Source organism: Myxocyprinus asiaticus, chromosome 11, assembly GCF_019703515.2.
Source record: "Myxocyprinus asiaticus isolate MX2 ecotype Aquarium Trade chromosome 11, UBuf_Myxa_2, whole genome shotgun sequence".
NCBI lineage: Eukaryota > Metazoa > Chordata > Actinopteri > Cypriniformes > Catostomidae > Myxocyprinus > Myxocyprinus asiaticus.
The window spans coordinates 32048680-32062430 of record NC_059354.1 but is presented as its reverse complement, the minus strand read 5'-3'; the positions used below and the strand labels follow the sequence as shown (position 1 = coordinate 32062430).

Sequence of the window (13751 nt, the reverse complement as noted above, 5' to 3'; positions counted from 1 at the left end):
GCTCCGCCCTGCCGCGAGGCCCAAGCTGCTGGTACATCCGACGAGATTGTCCCATTGGTCCCCCTCGCCCAGAGCTTGGACGCATGGCTTGCGCTTCCCAACTCGTCACGATGTCTGACCCGGACTGTCCGACTCGGCTACGCGATTCAGTTCACCAGGCGCCCGCCCAGGTTCAGCAGCGTCCGCTTCACCTCGGTGAAGGGCAAGAACGCCGCTACCTTTCGTGCGGAGATCGCTACCCTTCTACGGAAGGGTGCGATAGAGCCTGTCCATCCGGCCGAAATGAAGAAAGTGTTTTAAAGCCCCTACTTCATCGTACCAAAGAAAGGCAGTGGGTTGCGGCCAATCTTGGACCTGCAAGTACTGAACCGGGCTTTGCACAGACTCCCGTCCAAGATGCTGACGCAAAAATGCATTCTAGCGAGCGTTCGGCATCAAGATTGGTTCGCGGCGGTAGACCTGAAGGACGCGTATTTCCACGTCTCGGTTTTACCTCGACACAGACCCTTCCTGCAGTTTGCTTTCGAGGGCTGGGCGTACCAGTACAAAGTTCTCCCCTTCGGCCTGTCCTTGTCCCCTCGCATCTTCACAAAGGTCACAGAGGCAGCCCTTGCCCCGCTAAGGGAAGTGGGCGTACGCATCCTCAACTATCTCGACGACTGGCTAATCCTAGCTAACTCTCTGGATGTGTTGTGTGCGCACAGGGACCTGGTGCTCACGCACTTCAGCCGGCTGGGGCTTCGGGTCAACTGGGAAAAGAGCAAGCTCTCCCCAGTTCAGAGCATCTCTTTTATCGGCTTGGAGTTGGACTCAGTCTCAATGACGGCGCCTCACAAACGAGCGCGCACAGTCAGTGCTGAACTGTCTGAAGGCGTTCAGATGGAGGACAGCGGTTCCACTGAAACTTTTTCAGAGGCTCCTGGGGCATATGGCATCCTCAGTGGTGGCCACACCGCTCGGGTTGATGCATATGAGACCGCTTCAGCACTGGCTTCAGACTCGAGTCCCAGGATGGGCATGGCACCACGGGATACATAGCGTGGTCGTCATGCCAATTTGTCACCGCTTCTTCAGCCCTTGGACTGACCTAGCATTTCTACGGGCAGGGGTTCCCCTAGAGCAGGTCTCCAGGTGCATCGTGGTTACGACGGATGCCTCCAAAACGGGCTGGGGCGCCGTATGCAATGGGCATGCAGCCGCAAGCTCTTGGACTGGCACACAGCTGCATTGGCACATCAACTGCCTCGAGTTGTTGGCAGTACTGCTCGCCCTGCGGAGGCTCCGGCCGTTGATCCAGGGCAAGCATGTGTTGGTCCAGACGGACAACACGGTGACGGTAGCGTACATCAACCGTCAAGGCTGCCTACACTCCCGTTGCCTGTCACAACTCACCCGCCGTCTCCTCCTCTAGAGTCAGCAGTGCTTCAAGTCGCTGCAAGCCACTCACATCCCGGGCGACCTCAACACCGCAGCGGACATGCTATCACGACAGGTTACGCTCAGGGGAGAGTGGAGACTCCACCCCCAGGTGGTCCAGCTGATTTGGAGTCAATTCGGTCAAGCACAGGTAGACCTGTTTGCTTCCCGGGAATCTTCCCACTGCCAACTCTGGTACGCTTTGGTGATGTCGAGCCCCTGGAGTCAGTTGAGCTTAAGGCACTCTCTTTGAAGACTGCCCTCCTGACTGCGCTCACTTCCATCGAGAGGGTAGGGGACCTGCAGGCGTTCTCTGTCATTGAAACGTGCCTGGAGTTCGGTCCGGGCACTCTCATGTGATCCTGAGACCCCGACCGGGCTATGTGACCAAGGATCCCATGACCCCGTTTAGGGATCAGGTGGTGAACCTGCAAACACTGCCCCGGGAGGAGGCAGGCCCAGCCTTGGCGTTGCTGTGTGCTTTATGCATCTATTTGGATCGCACTCAGAGCTTTAGAAGCTCCAAGCAGCTCTTTGTCTGCTTTGGCAGGGAGCGCTGTCTCCAAACAGAGGATCGCCCATTGGGTCATTGACACCATCGTGATGGCATATCATGCTCAGGACGTGCTGCCCCCCGTGGGGCTACGAGCCCACTCTACTAGGAGTGTGGCGGCCTCCTGGGCCCTGACCAATGGCGCCTCTTTGGCAGACATCTGCAGAGCAGCGGGCTGGGCAACACCCAACTCCTTTGCGAGGTTCTACAATCTCCGGGTTGAGCCGGTCTTGTCCCGTATATAGTCAGGTACAAGCAAGTGAGTTCCGGGACAGCTGGCCGGGTGTACCGCTTGTCCATAGCGCCTTTCCCCTCCCCTGAGGTGAAGACGTGCGCTTTTGTGATCCCTGGATGACTTTCCTCCTTAGCCCTGTGGCAGGCGAGTTTGCGGAGAAACTCACTGCCGGCCCAGTACATGTGCTAACTAAGCCCTGTATGGGAGTGGGTGCTCCACATGCGCTGGTTCCCCATAGATGACCCCATGTGATATATCTGCCGCTAAATCATTTCCCTGTCTGTAAACTGCATCTTCCTTGGGCAGAGGGTCCTCTGCCCCCGGTCACCGTGTTTGTAGAGTTCCTCCCTTCTCAGGTAGGACCTACCATGGGACTTCTCCACATGACATACTTCTGACAAGACTCGGTAAGACCATGTGACGCATTTCCACTCGAAATGGACATAGCGGTCTGCCCGTCTCGTACCACCAGTCCATGTAACACAGTTCAGCTTATTGTGGCGTTTCGTATTGGGACCTCTAGTGTCACTACATCGACACAAGGTCCAGTGAGTGACAGACAGGGAATGTCCTGGTTACATTCGTGACCTCCGTTCCCTGATGGAGGGAACAAGACATTGTGTCCCTCTTGCCACAATACTGAACTACCCGCTGAAAAGGCCGGGATCTTGTCTCAGCTCCTCAGCACAAAACCTGAATGAGTGGTTGCAAGCCAGCTCCTTTTATACCTGTATGTCCGGGGGAGTGGCATGCAAATTCCACTCGCCAATTCCCATTGGCCTTTTTTCAAAATCAGAGATGTTTGGGGCTCCCAAGAGTGACCCCTAGTGTCACTACATCGACACAACATCTCGTTCCCTCCATCAGGGACCGGAGGTTACAAAAGTAACCAGGACGTTTTCTTTTCCTCACTAAACCAAACAGTAAGAGCGGCTCTGTCAAAATCTCCATAGACACCGTGTCATTCCCATCGGCCAATAAAGCGTTAGCTGTCTTGGAGGAATTAGCAGCCTGACAAAAAACACAAGGAGGGGAAATGACAGAGGGATCCTGGCTCTTGGTGCTCATTAATCACTGCAGCATCTTTGACCTTTCATTTGCCAAGGGCGCTGAGGGAGGAGGAGGCGGGTGGCCGGTGCAGAGGAGGGAAAGACAGAAAGAGACAGAAAAATAAAAAAAGAACCACAACAGTCCAGAAGATGCCACAACACATTTTTAATGAAGAGTGAAATTAATTGTCAAAAGAATCAGATGTTGGCACAGCCTTTATGTACTACCATTCTGCTCTTACGTTTACATACAGCACCCCATATAGAATCTGCAAAATGTATATGATTGAAAAAAAGAGGGATAAAACGTGCAATTTTATGCTGTTTAATAAAGCTATTTGATATAATATATTGATATTTTCATGTTACATAAGACAAAATAAAAACTGAATCAACACAAGGCTGCAAACAGTCACTGATGCCTAAGGAAGCAACACACAATATTAAGAACTAAGGGTATGCACATTTTTTAAATTGATCATTTGTGTAATTTTTTACACAAATGTTTTTTTTTAATACTTGTTGAATACTCTTAAATATTTGTTATGCAGCTTTTCCAGAGCAATACTAAAGAAAACATAAAATATTTTTTTTTATAATCTCTAAACATTTGACAGATTCTGGGGTATGTAAACTACTGAGAAAAGGGATGTGTCTAAACCTATAACCAGGGTTCCCATGGTCATGGAAAACCTGGAAATATCAGGGAATTTTAAAATTGTGATTTCCAAGCCTGGAAAAGTCATGGAAATTAATAAAATCTTCAAAGTCATGGAAAAATCACGGAATTTGTTTATAGTTCATATATTTTTTATTTATTATGCTCTGTCCTAAAATATTTTATCGGGGTGTTGTGTTGCACTGGATTAAAAACACACGGTGAAGAGTTTAAAATATATCATGTTATTTAGAATACCTGACCAAGTAGAGACAATGACGTTCCGCTAATCCCCGCCCATTTAAGGATTCACGTTTTCAGGCTAATTGTCATTTACACAGTTATTTCAGTGAAGTGTGTCTCTCTTTGCTAATTTTCACGTAACATACTTTAGCATGTAAAATTAGCTTTTACAGCTAAGTTTAGCATGCCAAGAAACTGAAATTTTAACAATACCTTGCTCAGGGGGCCTGGGTAGCTCAGCCAGTATTGACGCTGACTACCAGCCCTGGAGTCGCGAGTTCGAATCCAGGGTGTGCTGAGTGACTCCAGCCAGGTCTCCTAAGCAAACAAATTGGCCTGGTTGCTAGGGAGGGTAGAGTCACATGGGGTAACCTCCTCGCGGTCGCGATTAAGTGGTTCTCACTCTCAATGGGGAGCGTGGTAAGTTGTGCGTGAGTCTCCACATGCTGTGAGTCTCTGTGGTGTCATGCACTGCAAGTCACGTGATTAGATGTGCAAATTGATGGTCTCAGAAGCGGAGGCAACTGAGACTTATCCTCTGCTACCCGGAGGTGAGTAACCATGCCACCATGAGGACCTAGTAAGTAGTGGGAATTGGGCATTCCAAAATTGGGGAGAAAAGAGGATAAAAATAAATAAATAAAAAATGCCTTGCTCAGCATGGCCAGGTATGAAAATGGGAAAAATTAGACCGGGATCCTATGGTGCCTGGGAAGGGACAGATTCAGTTCACTTAGTTTTGTCATTGCCACATAATAATAACTTGTGGGAACGTGATAATATGTTGTGGCCACTAAATATTATGTTGAGGGAATGACATCCTTATCTCGTGGCCACAAGAAAATGATCACGTTCCCTAGACAAAATATTTGTCCCACGACTTTTTTATTTTGATGTAAAGGGCTAAAAAAGACCTATATGAAGTGGGGTAAAGTTAGTTTTAGGCTCGATTTACCCACGCTCTCTGAAGGCAACAGCCTTACAAAAATATCGTTCGCACACTTGGCCTAAAGGGTATATAAATGTACTACAAGGGTCATAAAACATTGTACGCAGAACAGTCAACACTTGGTGAGGCTGCAGAATTATGACTGAACATGCATAGATGAGCTTTCATTGCCTATACTCAAGGGACCATCTGAAAATTCCACCCACTATGCTGTTGATGTGCAAGTTAACATAAAAAAAATAAAAATAAAAAACAGTAAAAGTGCAGTATTTTCATATTTCAAAGGTTGTAGTAAGTTTCCAGTGGATAGACTAATTTACTACACGTAAGATTATTAAAGTAAGTCCAATTATATGAGTATAGTATTCAATTATTTTAGGGAAACGAATCACCAAAATTCACAAAGATGTCATGTTCACATTCCAGAGGATGTCACAGGTTCCTAGTTGATAGACTGACTTACTACAGGTAATATTTTGCCATTATGTGCAATTATACAGATGGAGTTTTCAAATATTATAAACAAAATTCACCTTAATAACAGTAGCACATTCAAAAAGGCTTCCAGGTAAACTGATCTCATAGAGGAGCATGCCCAGGGAGGTTTGTGTTGAATTAGGGTTAGGCTGTTCTCTCTTTGTTTGTAAGAAAAACACTCTAACCACAGAATTGTTATTCCATATAACAAGCATTAACAAACACTATATATATATATATATATATATATATATATATATATATATATATATATATATATATATATATATATATAAATACATTCAACTCAAACCAAACTCAAAGGAGATCTGGCGCAGCTGGGCCCACAGCCTTTAAAATGTGCAAATGTCATTTAGATAAATTTTGGTGTTTCCTTTTTTATATATATAGTATATTTGAATGCTGCATCTGTTTAATTGCACATGCTGGTAAATCTCACCTGTTGTAAGTTAGTCTATCCACTGGGAACTTACTACAAGTTCTAGTTATTTTTAATTATTAATTAATTTATTAATTAAATGTTTTCAGTTTAACTTATGAAACAATGGTGTGGTTTAGTTTTTTTACAAATTTGCGATTGTGATTTCTGTGCCATTTTCAGAATTAAATGCTAAATGTTTGGGCATGGAAATTAGCATCAAGTGATGGAAAAGTCATGGAAAAGTCATGGAAATGAATTGGTTGAAATGAGTGGGAACCCTGTATAACTTAAGAGCACAACTGTATATAGCAGACAGAACTAGAGTATCTAACTAGGTACAATATTAGCTGCAAGAATGCCCTGAGAAAGATAAAGCTTGTAAATCATGGGATTCAACACATTTTGAAAATAATCGCAAAAAAGTATGTACATTCTTCAAAGAATGCCAGTGACTATTTTTAAACTTTTCTTGCATGCTCCGTTCCAGGTGGAGACAGCGATGAGGCAAAGAGAACAGCAGTCAAAGCCACAGGGCCCAGGACCGCTGTGCCGTCAGGCTGGGTGTAGGAGGTACATGTTAATTAAAAGCGCCAGATAATGAGACTCACGGGCAGACACAAGCAGAAGCAGAAATGACAGTGACTGCATTGCTCCAGAAATAAATGTTTTCACTTAAGCAAACATGTGTTAGGATTCACTACCAAAAGCCTTTTTGCCTAACCGTGTAAAAGCCTGTGAACACAAGCATTCCATTTGTGTCACAGCCAAAGGCCAAGCCATCCTGAGAAAGCTCATTTATATCAAGGCTGAGGTCATTCTCTCGATATAAGAGGGAGTTGGGTGGCCATATGGCCAACACTCAATCAAAGAAGTTACTTACTGCCATGAGCGGGGACATGTTAGTGCTCATTAACTTGAATAATGGAAACAAAGTACAAAGTAATGAAATTAAGAAAGTTATCACTTTAAATCTAAAGCAACTGCTGTAATTAAAACTTTCAGAATATTAAGATGAACACCAGCATATTGGATTCATCTTGTTGTTTGTGACAAATATACACATAGTCTTATTTTTAAACCTAATTGCAGTTCAAGGTTAATTTAATCAGCCCATTTCTACCTCTGCAGTGCTTGCTCCAATTTAATTACCTATTTTTATTGCTTCAGCAAGGTTTTAATTATAATAGGGAAATTAACAACAACTGTAACATGTTGGTGTCTGGGGAAAAGCTAGAAAAATCTAGAAAGTCTAGAAAAATATGTGCATTGTTAATGTGATTTCTTAATGCATTGCAGAGAGCTGGGAAGGGTTTTCTGTCTTTATATTCTGTCGTCATTTTAAATGCAAACCCAGTAAGAAAGTATGACTAAATATGGCTAAATGACACCTTATCGAAAAGGCATCAAACACTGCTATAGCATATGTCAAACCTGATCAGTTGAACAGCGAACATCAAGCACTATTGGCAAGGGTGATTTATTGGGTTATTCTTGCATACACTGTAGCACTCAATTGTACTGCCACCATTTCGGAGACTTTCATAACAATGAAAGGCATTACTGTATGTTTCAAACAAGAAAAATAGGATTGCATAGCTATTGACCCGCAGTGAACGTCACCACAAGTCCTTGGTATCAAATTCTGCATAGCAGCTTTGGCCATTGACATTAATGATTCACAGCATGGTAAGCGTTATTGTTGGATACCGAGCTGTCTCCTTGTGTGGGGTGCTTGATATTCCTGCTCACCTAATAGATCTTTCCATAATCAGTCATTAGTTCACAAGGATCTCAAGTCCAAAATTAACCCTGAGTTAGGGCTGCACGATATATCGTTTCAGCATCGACAGCGCGATGTGCGCATCTGCAATAGACACATCGCAGAACATATCACGCAACTATTTTTTTAAGTTATTTGTTTTATAAACATTTTATTTTATGTTGTATTTTTGTAAACCACTCACACATAACTTATTTTGTCATTCACATTAATTCCCTATTGTGATAATGAAACTTCCTCCTTAGTGTAATGCTCTGTTTTAACCTGGTTGGAGTACAGAGATAAAGCCTCCTGTAATCTTCTGGATCCCTTCTAGACACCACACTTCTTCATTCACAAATGAGCCCCTTTATTTTAGGGTAAGCAACATGCATTATTAATATCATAACATATTAGATCACTGACTTTAGCCTGAATCGATAGAAGAGTATTACATAATTACAATGGAACCATGGTGAATTAAACAGTGTATTAATTATTATAATAACATAAACTACCCAAAATACATCAAAAAGTAAAAAGTCATTTTCAGTTTCTTTATTTAATTTCTATTTTTCATGAAGATGCAGTTCCCTACAAAATCACCCCAATCATTCTAGAATAATTAATTCTTCTCAAATAGAGCTATTCAAGTCAACTGGTGAAGTCATCCTGTATTTTTTCATATCCCAATATATATCGCAGAAAAACAAAACATCGCAATGTCATTTTTTCCAGTATCGTGCAGCCCTACCCTGAGTTCTGAAATTGCCATGAAAATATGCATTCTGTTCTAACTGTATGTTGAACCAAGTCGTTTGTGACTCCTTTCATTGAATGCAGTTTAACCAAAAAAAGAAGGATCGATGTTTGAGGGCCTAACATGGCATTAAGGGAAATGTATGCTGCTGACATCATCTGATCTTTAAAAATCAGCTTTCTTACCTCTTAAAAAAGAAACAAAAGGAAAAAAAGAATAATAGTTTGCTCCCATTGCTGCATTAATGAGCAAAGGAGTCTGGGACCCTGCAGCTAGAGTGAAAAACACCATCAACTGATGCCTGACATCTGTATAAAAACAAAAATAATCTGCTGTCAGCAGAATGTTCAATGACTTCTATCACCCTGGTGCTGAGAATGTCTAGCGACCGCAAGGATTGGCCTGTAATGCCGGGTTCAGTGGATCGGAATGCATGCTAATTACCATCAAAACTATTTGGCGGGCCGCACGCTGTCTGTCACAACCCCGTATCTTCACCAATGACATGCCAAAAGGTTCCCTCTAAACTGAGATTAATAAAGTCTGTCGAAACCACTGATATACAGTTGTGCTCAAAAGTTTGCATACCCTGGCAGAAATTGTGAAATTTTGGCATTGATTTTGAAAATATGACTGATCATGCAAAAAAAATTTCTTCATCAGGGCCATTTGGGTGATTTCTGTTATCATTATGATTTAAAAAGAAGCCAAACAACTATGTGATAATTAATGGCTTCATATGATCACTATCCTTAAATAAAAGACAGTTTTTTTGCATGATCAGTCCTATTTTCAATATTAATGCCAAAATTTCACAATTTCTGCCAGGGTATGCAAACTTTTGAGCACAACTGTATATATATATAACAGGATCACTGACGCAACGGTAAACTGCCTGTAGGAGGTGAAGCCACTGGAAGTGTTCGAGCAGCCATCTTGTTAAGCCCAAACTGTCATAGAGCAGCAATGACTGACAGGTGAAAACACCCCCCGTTTCACCGTCTCCAACCTCCGGGTACGACAGTTGCATTTCACACTCAAGTGACAATCCTGTTTAATGTTTAATTTGCTCATTCTGGATAATATTCGTTAAGAGGGAGAAGATATACAGTACATGGATAATGATGTCAGAGCATTCACCTGCCCTGGAGTTCAGTCTATCAGTGCAGCACAACGATCACCAAAGGAAGTGGCAAAACTGTCGACAAGTTGTAATGTAAGTAGATAAAGCTGTAATACCTGCTTGTTTAGGGTGACAATACGTCCTTACCCCCGAAATGGAGTTTAAAATAGTCAGACCGGGATTTCTAAATTGCCTTAAATGCCTGGGATTTGTCCGTTTTTATAGTGATGTGCTCTCTGTAGTCATAAATCGATGCATGTCATAAATATGTGTTTGTTTACCATTTAAACCTAGTGTATTAGTTTAATTTTAACCGGCTATGCTTGCTTTGTGTGTCTCCCTCTATGCGCGCTGGCTGCACACGTGATAGAGGGAGAGAGAGCGCGCGCTCTTATTCAAGTGACCGCGAGAACAAGGCACTTTTTGATGAAAGCATAAAACAAGTAACTCTGAATGAACACTTGATGTTCACAATAAATAAGTCTGAAAATGACCATGTCCTTGACTCTATGAAAATATACAGAATAAATAGCATTTATTCCCTGGCCGAATATAAATCAAGAGTTACACACTATCTTTTAATGTCTTTGACAGATATAGGCCATGTACTCTAACTTTGTTTCAGCTATTTTTATGAGTTGAGGTTGTAATTTCTGGGGAGAAAAAAAGTCTGACAATTACAAATATGTAGACACTACATCTGTTCAAAAGACCAGAAATTCTGAAGTACTGAAATAATGCGGTATGAAATATGAATTAAAACAAAAAAAAACACTTTGGGTATACACTGTGTGATACACATGTATACATGTTTTTTGCTTTGCATTGGCATGGTCTCAGCATGCCATTTAATCTATGTGGATAGATACTGGAATAATGCCAGCTGTTTTCCACATTCATGCACAAAAGTAAAGAAAAAAACAACCCATGGTGATAGCTTAAGATCTCCCCTCTGAGCTATTCTACATCACTGTATCATTAAGGTAGAAATAAAATCAACATTTCATAAAATAAACCCTTTTGCCATAAAAATTATTTATTTCTCTTAAGTAATCTGTCTGTTTGTATCTCACCTCAGTTTCAGTGAACTTGTTTACATTCAGCTGATATGTTCACTGATGAAGTTTGTTAGAGGTGGATACTGTTTGATAAAGATATCCATAACTCGCTCACGCTTTCAAGAAACAGGAAAAAATGTCCAACTTTTAATAAATAATAATTACATGTGTAGGATGTTTGCGTTGTAGGGATGTACATGCAGATTTCAGATATAAAATTGGTGATTGAATGACTAATGTTTATTCGCTGAAATGAGACAATTTCCTATTAAGTCAAAAGGGAGACAGGAATGTTTGGGCATAGCAATATGGCGGCGCAGTGGCTTCACTGTTATGACGTCATCAGCAATCCAGTTCTAGTATATATCAGTGGTCGAAACATATAACGCTGTGTCAACAAAACACATACATTTCATAACACAAGTCATGGGAGGTTGTATTTTAATGTCAAGGTTAAAATTGTACAACATATGTCTTAGTCAATCGAGAGAGGCTGAAAAAGTTAGATGAATATTTTACTTGCAGTACACCTCTGCATTATTTATGCAATTGTAGTCACATGCGTAAATACGGTAGGTGAGCGCAAGCTTTGACATACTGTAGCAAATAGACCTAAAAACGAAGGCGTGTGTTACAGTGGAAATTCACACTGCACTTTGTCTGCGGCTGTCACTTTAATCTAGACCATCTCCAAATCCTCCGGTGCTAAACAGTGCGAGCCTTCCCCTTTAAATAATTGATATTTTCTGATTAAATGTGGCAGTTCATAGATAATGAATTCTTTATGGTGGTGCCTTGAGCTACTCCACTGCCCCCGCCTCTTGCCGACAGCTTTATGAAACGTGCTGCTCAAATTTTGAAAGTTTAACCTATGTAGATCAATGTGCCTCCTTAAAAGAGTTTAATAAATTAAAGTGCACAGGGCCCTTTTTTCCTCTGTGAGCAGAAAAAAGCTGATGAGACAGGTTTAGTTTAATCTCAGGCAATAGAAGTCATTAACCATTCTCCTAGGAATTAAAATATAGCTTGCCCTTTTCTTCTCTCACTTATCATTAGCATCACTTTAATCTCCAAGCGTTTCACACTGCTATTTTAATCATTACTTACTGCCTTTTGACAACTGAAGAACATGCCTCACTCTCGCTCAGGCAATATCCCCATTTTAGCTGACAAAATGTAGGGCATCATCATGTAAAAATATCTAAATTTCCTCTCCCTTCCCTTCCAGTAACATTCATACCACAGTCCCTGAGAAAAAGGCGAGCGTGTTTGTATCAAAAACAGCAGGGTGAAAAGAGAGGAAACAAAAGTACAATAAGAGATTCAAGCATAACGGAACAGGGATTAGGGGCTGCGTGACAATATCTGCATTTATCATGTTGTTTAAGTAGATCATGAATTGCATGTATTCTGTCATGTGGGTCATTTGGTAAGCTGGGGCCATCCATTTCTTTGTCCTTGACTCTATGAAAATATACAGAATAAATAGCATTTTTTCCCTGGCCGAATATAAATCAAGAGTTACACACTATCTTTTAATGTCTTTGACAGATATAGGCCATGTACTCTAACTTTGTTTCAGCTATTTTTATGAGTTGAGGTTGTAATTTCTGGGGAGAAAAAAAGTCTGACAATTACAAATATGTAGACACTACATCTGTTTAAAAGACCAGAAATTCTGAAGTACTGAAATAATGCGGTATGAAATATGAATTAAAACAAAACAAAAAACTTCGGGTATACACTGTGTGATACACATGTATACATGTTTTTTGCTTTGCATTGGCATGGTCTCAGCATGCCATTTAATCTATGTGGATAGATACTGGAATAATGCCAGCTGTTTTCCACATTCATGCACAAAAGTAAAGAAAAAAACAACCCATGGTGATAGCTTAAGATCTCCCCTCTGAGCTATTCTACATCACTGTATCATTAAGGTAGAAATAAAATCAACATTGCTTAAAATAAACCCTTTTGCCATAAATATTATGTATTTCTCTAAAGTAATCTGACATCATTAACACAACATCATAATCCACAACAGCCAGTGTAACTCTTTACAAACAACAGTAAATTAAGCTAATCTGAGATTCTACCCTATATATTAGTATATTTTTAAAAGGCTCTTAGATTTAAAGGAATAGTTTACCCAAAAATGAAAATGTGCTGATAATTTACTCACCCTCAGGCCATCCAAGATGTATCTGAGTTTCTTTCTTCATCAAAACAGAATTGAAGACTTTTTGGATTTCATTTCAGGCCTCCTCCTTTAAACAATGAAAGTGAATGTCCTCCATTTTTTGATGGTCCAAAATGCATATTTAGGGTGCATCAAAATAATCCACACGACTCCAGACGACAAATAAAGTTCTTCTGAACACAAACAATTGATTATTTTGAGAAACAAAACAATAATTATATACTTTTTAACTACAAATGTTCGCTTCGGTACAGCTCTGTGACCTGAGCTCATGAGAGGGATGCTCGTTGGTAAGGTCACGCGTCACGTGGAGGAGGAGTCAGGAAGCACATCATTGTTTACAATAGAAACTTGCACAGAGCACAGACCAAGTGCCGTTCACAAACCAAAACAGTCCAAAACAATTTCAAAACAATATAAAATAAAATAAAAAATCATTTCCAAATAATAATGAAAAAATAAATCAATGTAAACAATGACGCACTTCCTGCCCTTACCAACGAGCTTCCGTCATCCCTCTCATGAGCGCACGTCACAGAGATGTACGGAAGCAAACATTTGTAGTTAAAAAGTATATAAGTATTGTTTTGTTTCTCAAAATAATCAATCGTTTGCATTCAGAAGAACTTTATTTGTCGACTGGAATTGTGTGGATTATTTTGATGCACCCTAAATATGCATTTTGGACCGTCAAAAAATGGAGGACATTCACTTGCATTGTTTAAAGGAGGAGGCCTGAAATGAAATCCTAAAAGTCTTCAATTCTGTTTTGATGAAGAAAGAAACTCAGATACATCTTGGATGGCCTGAGGGTGAGTAAATTATC

At 41.1% G+C, this 13751-nt stretch overlaps 1 protein-coding gene across 4 annotated transcripts in view; it reads right to left on the bottom strand.

Annotated features, from left to right (window-relative positions):
• The window catches only part of LOC127447714 (dachshund homolog 1-like), a 209839-nt gene that overhangs the window by 146589 nt on the left and 49499 nt on the right, over positions 1 to 13751 (bottom strand). The gene's annotated exons all lie outside the window — the stretch shown is intronic.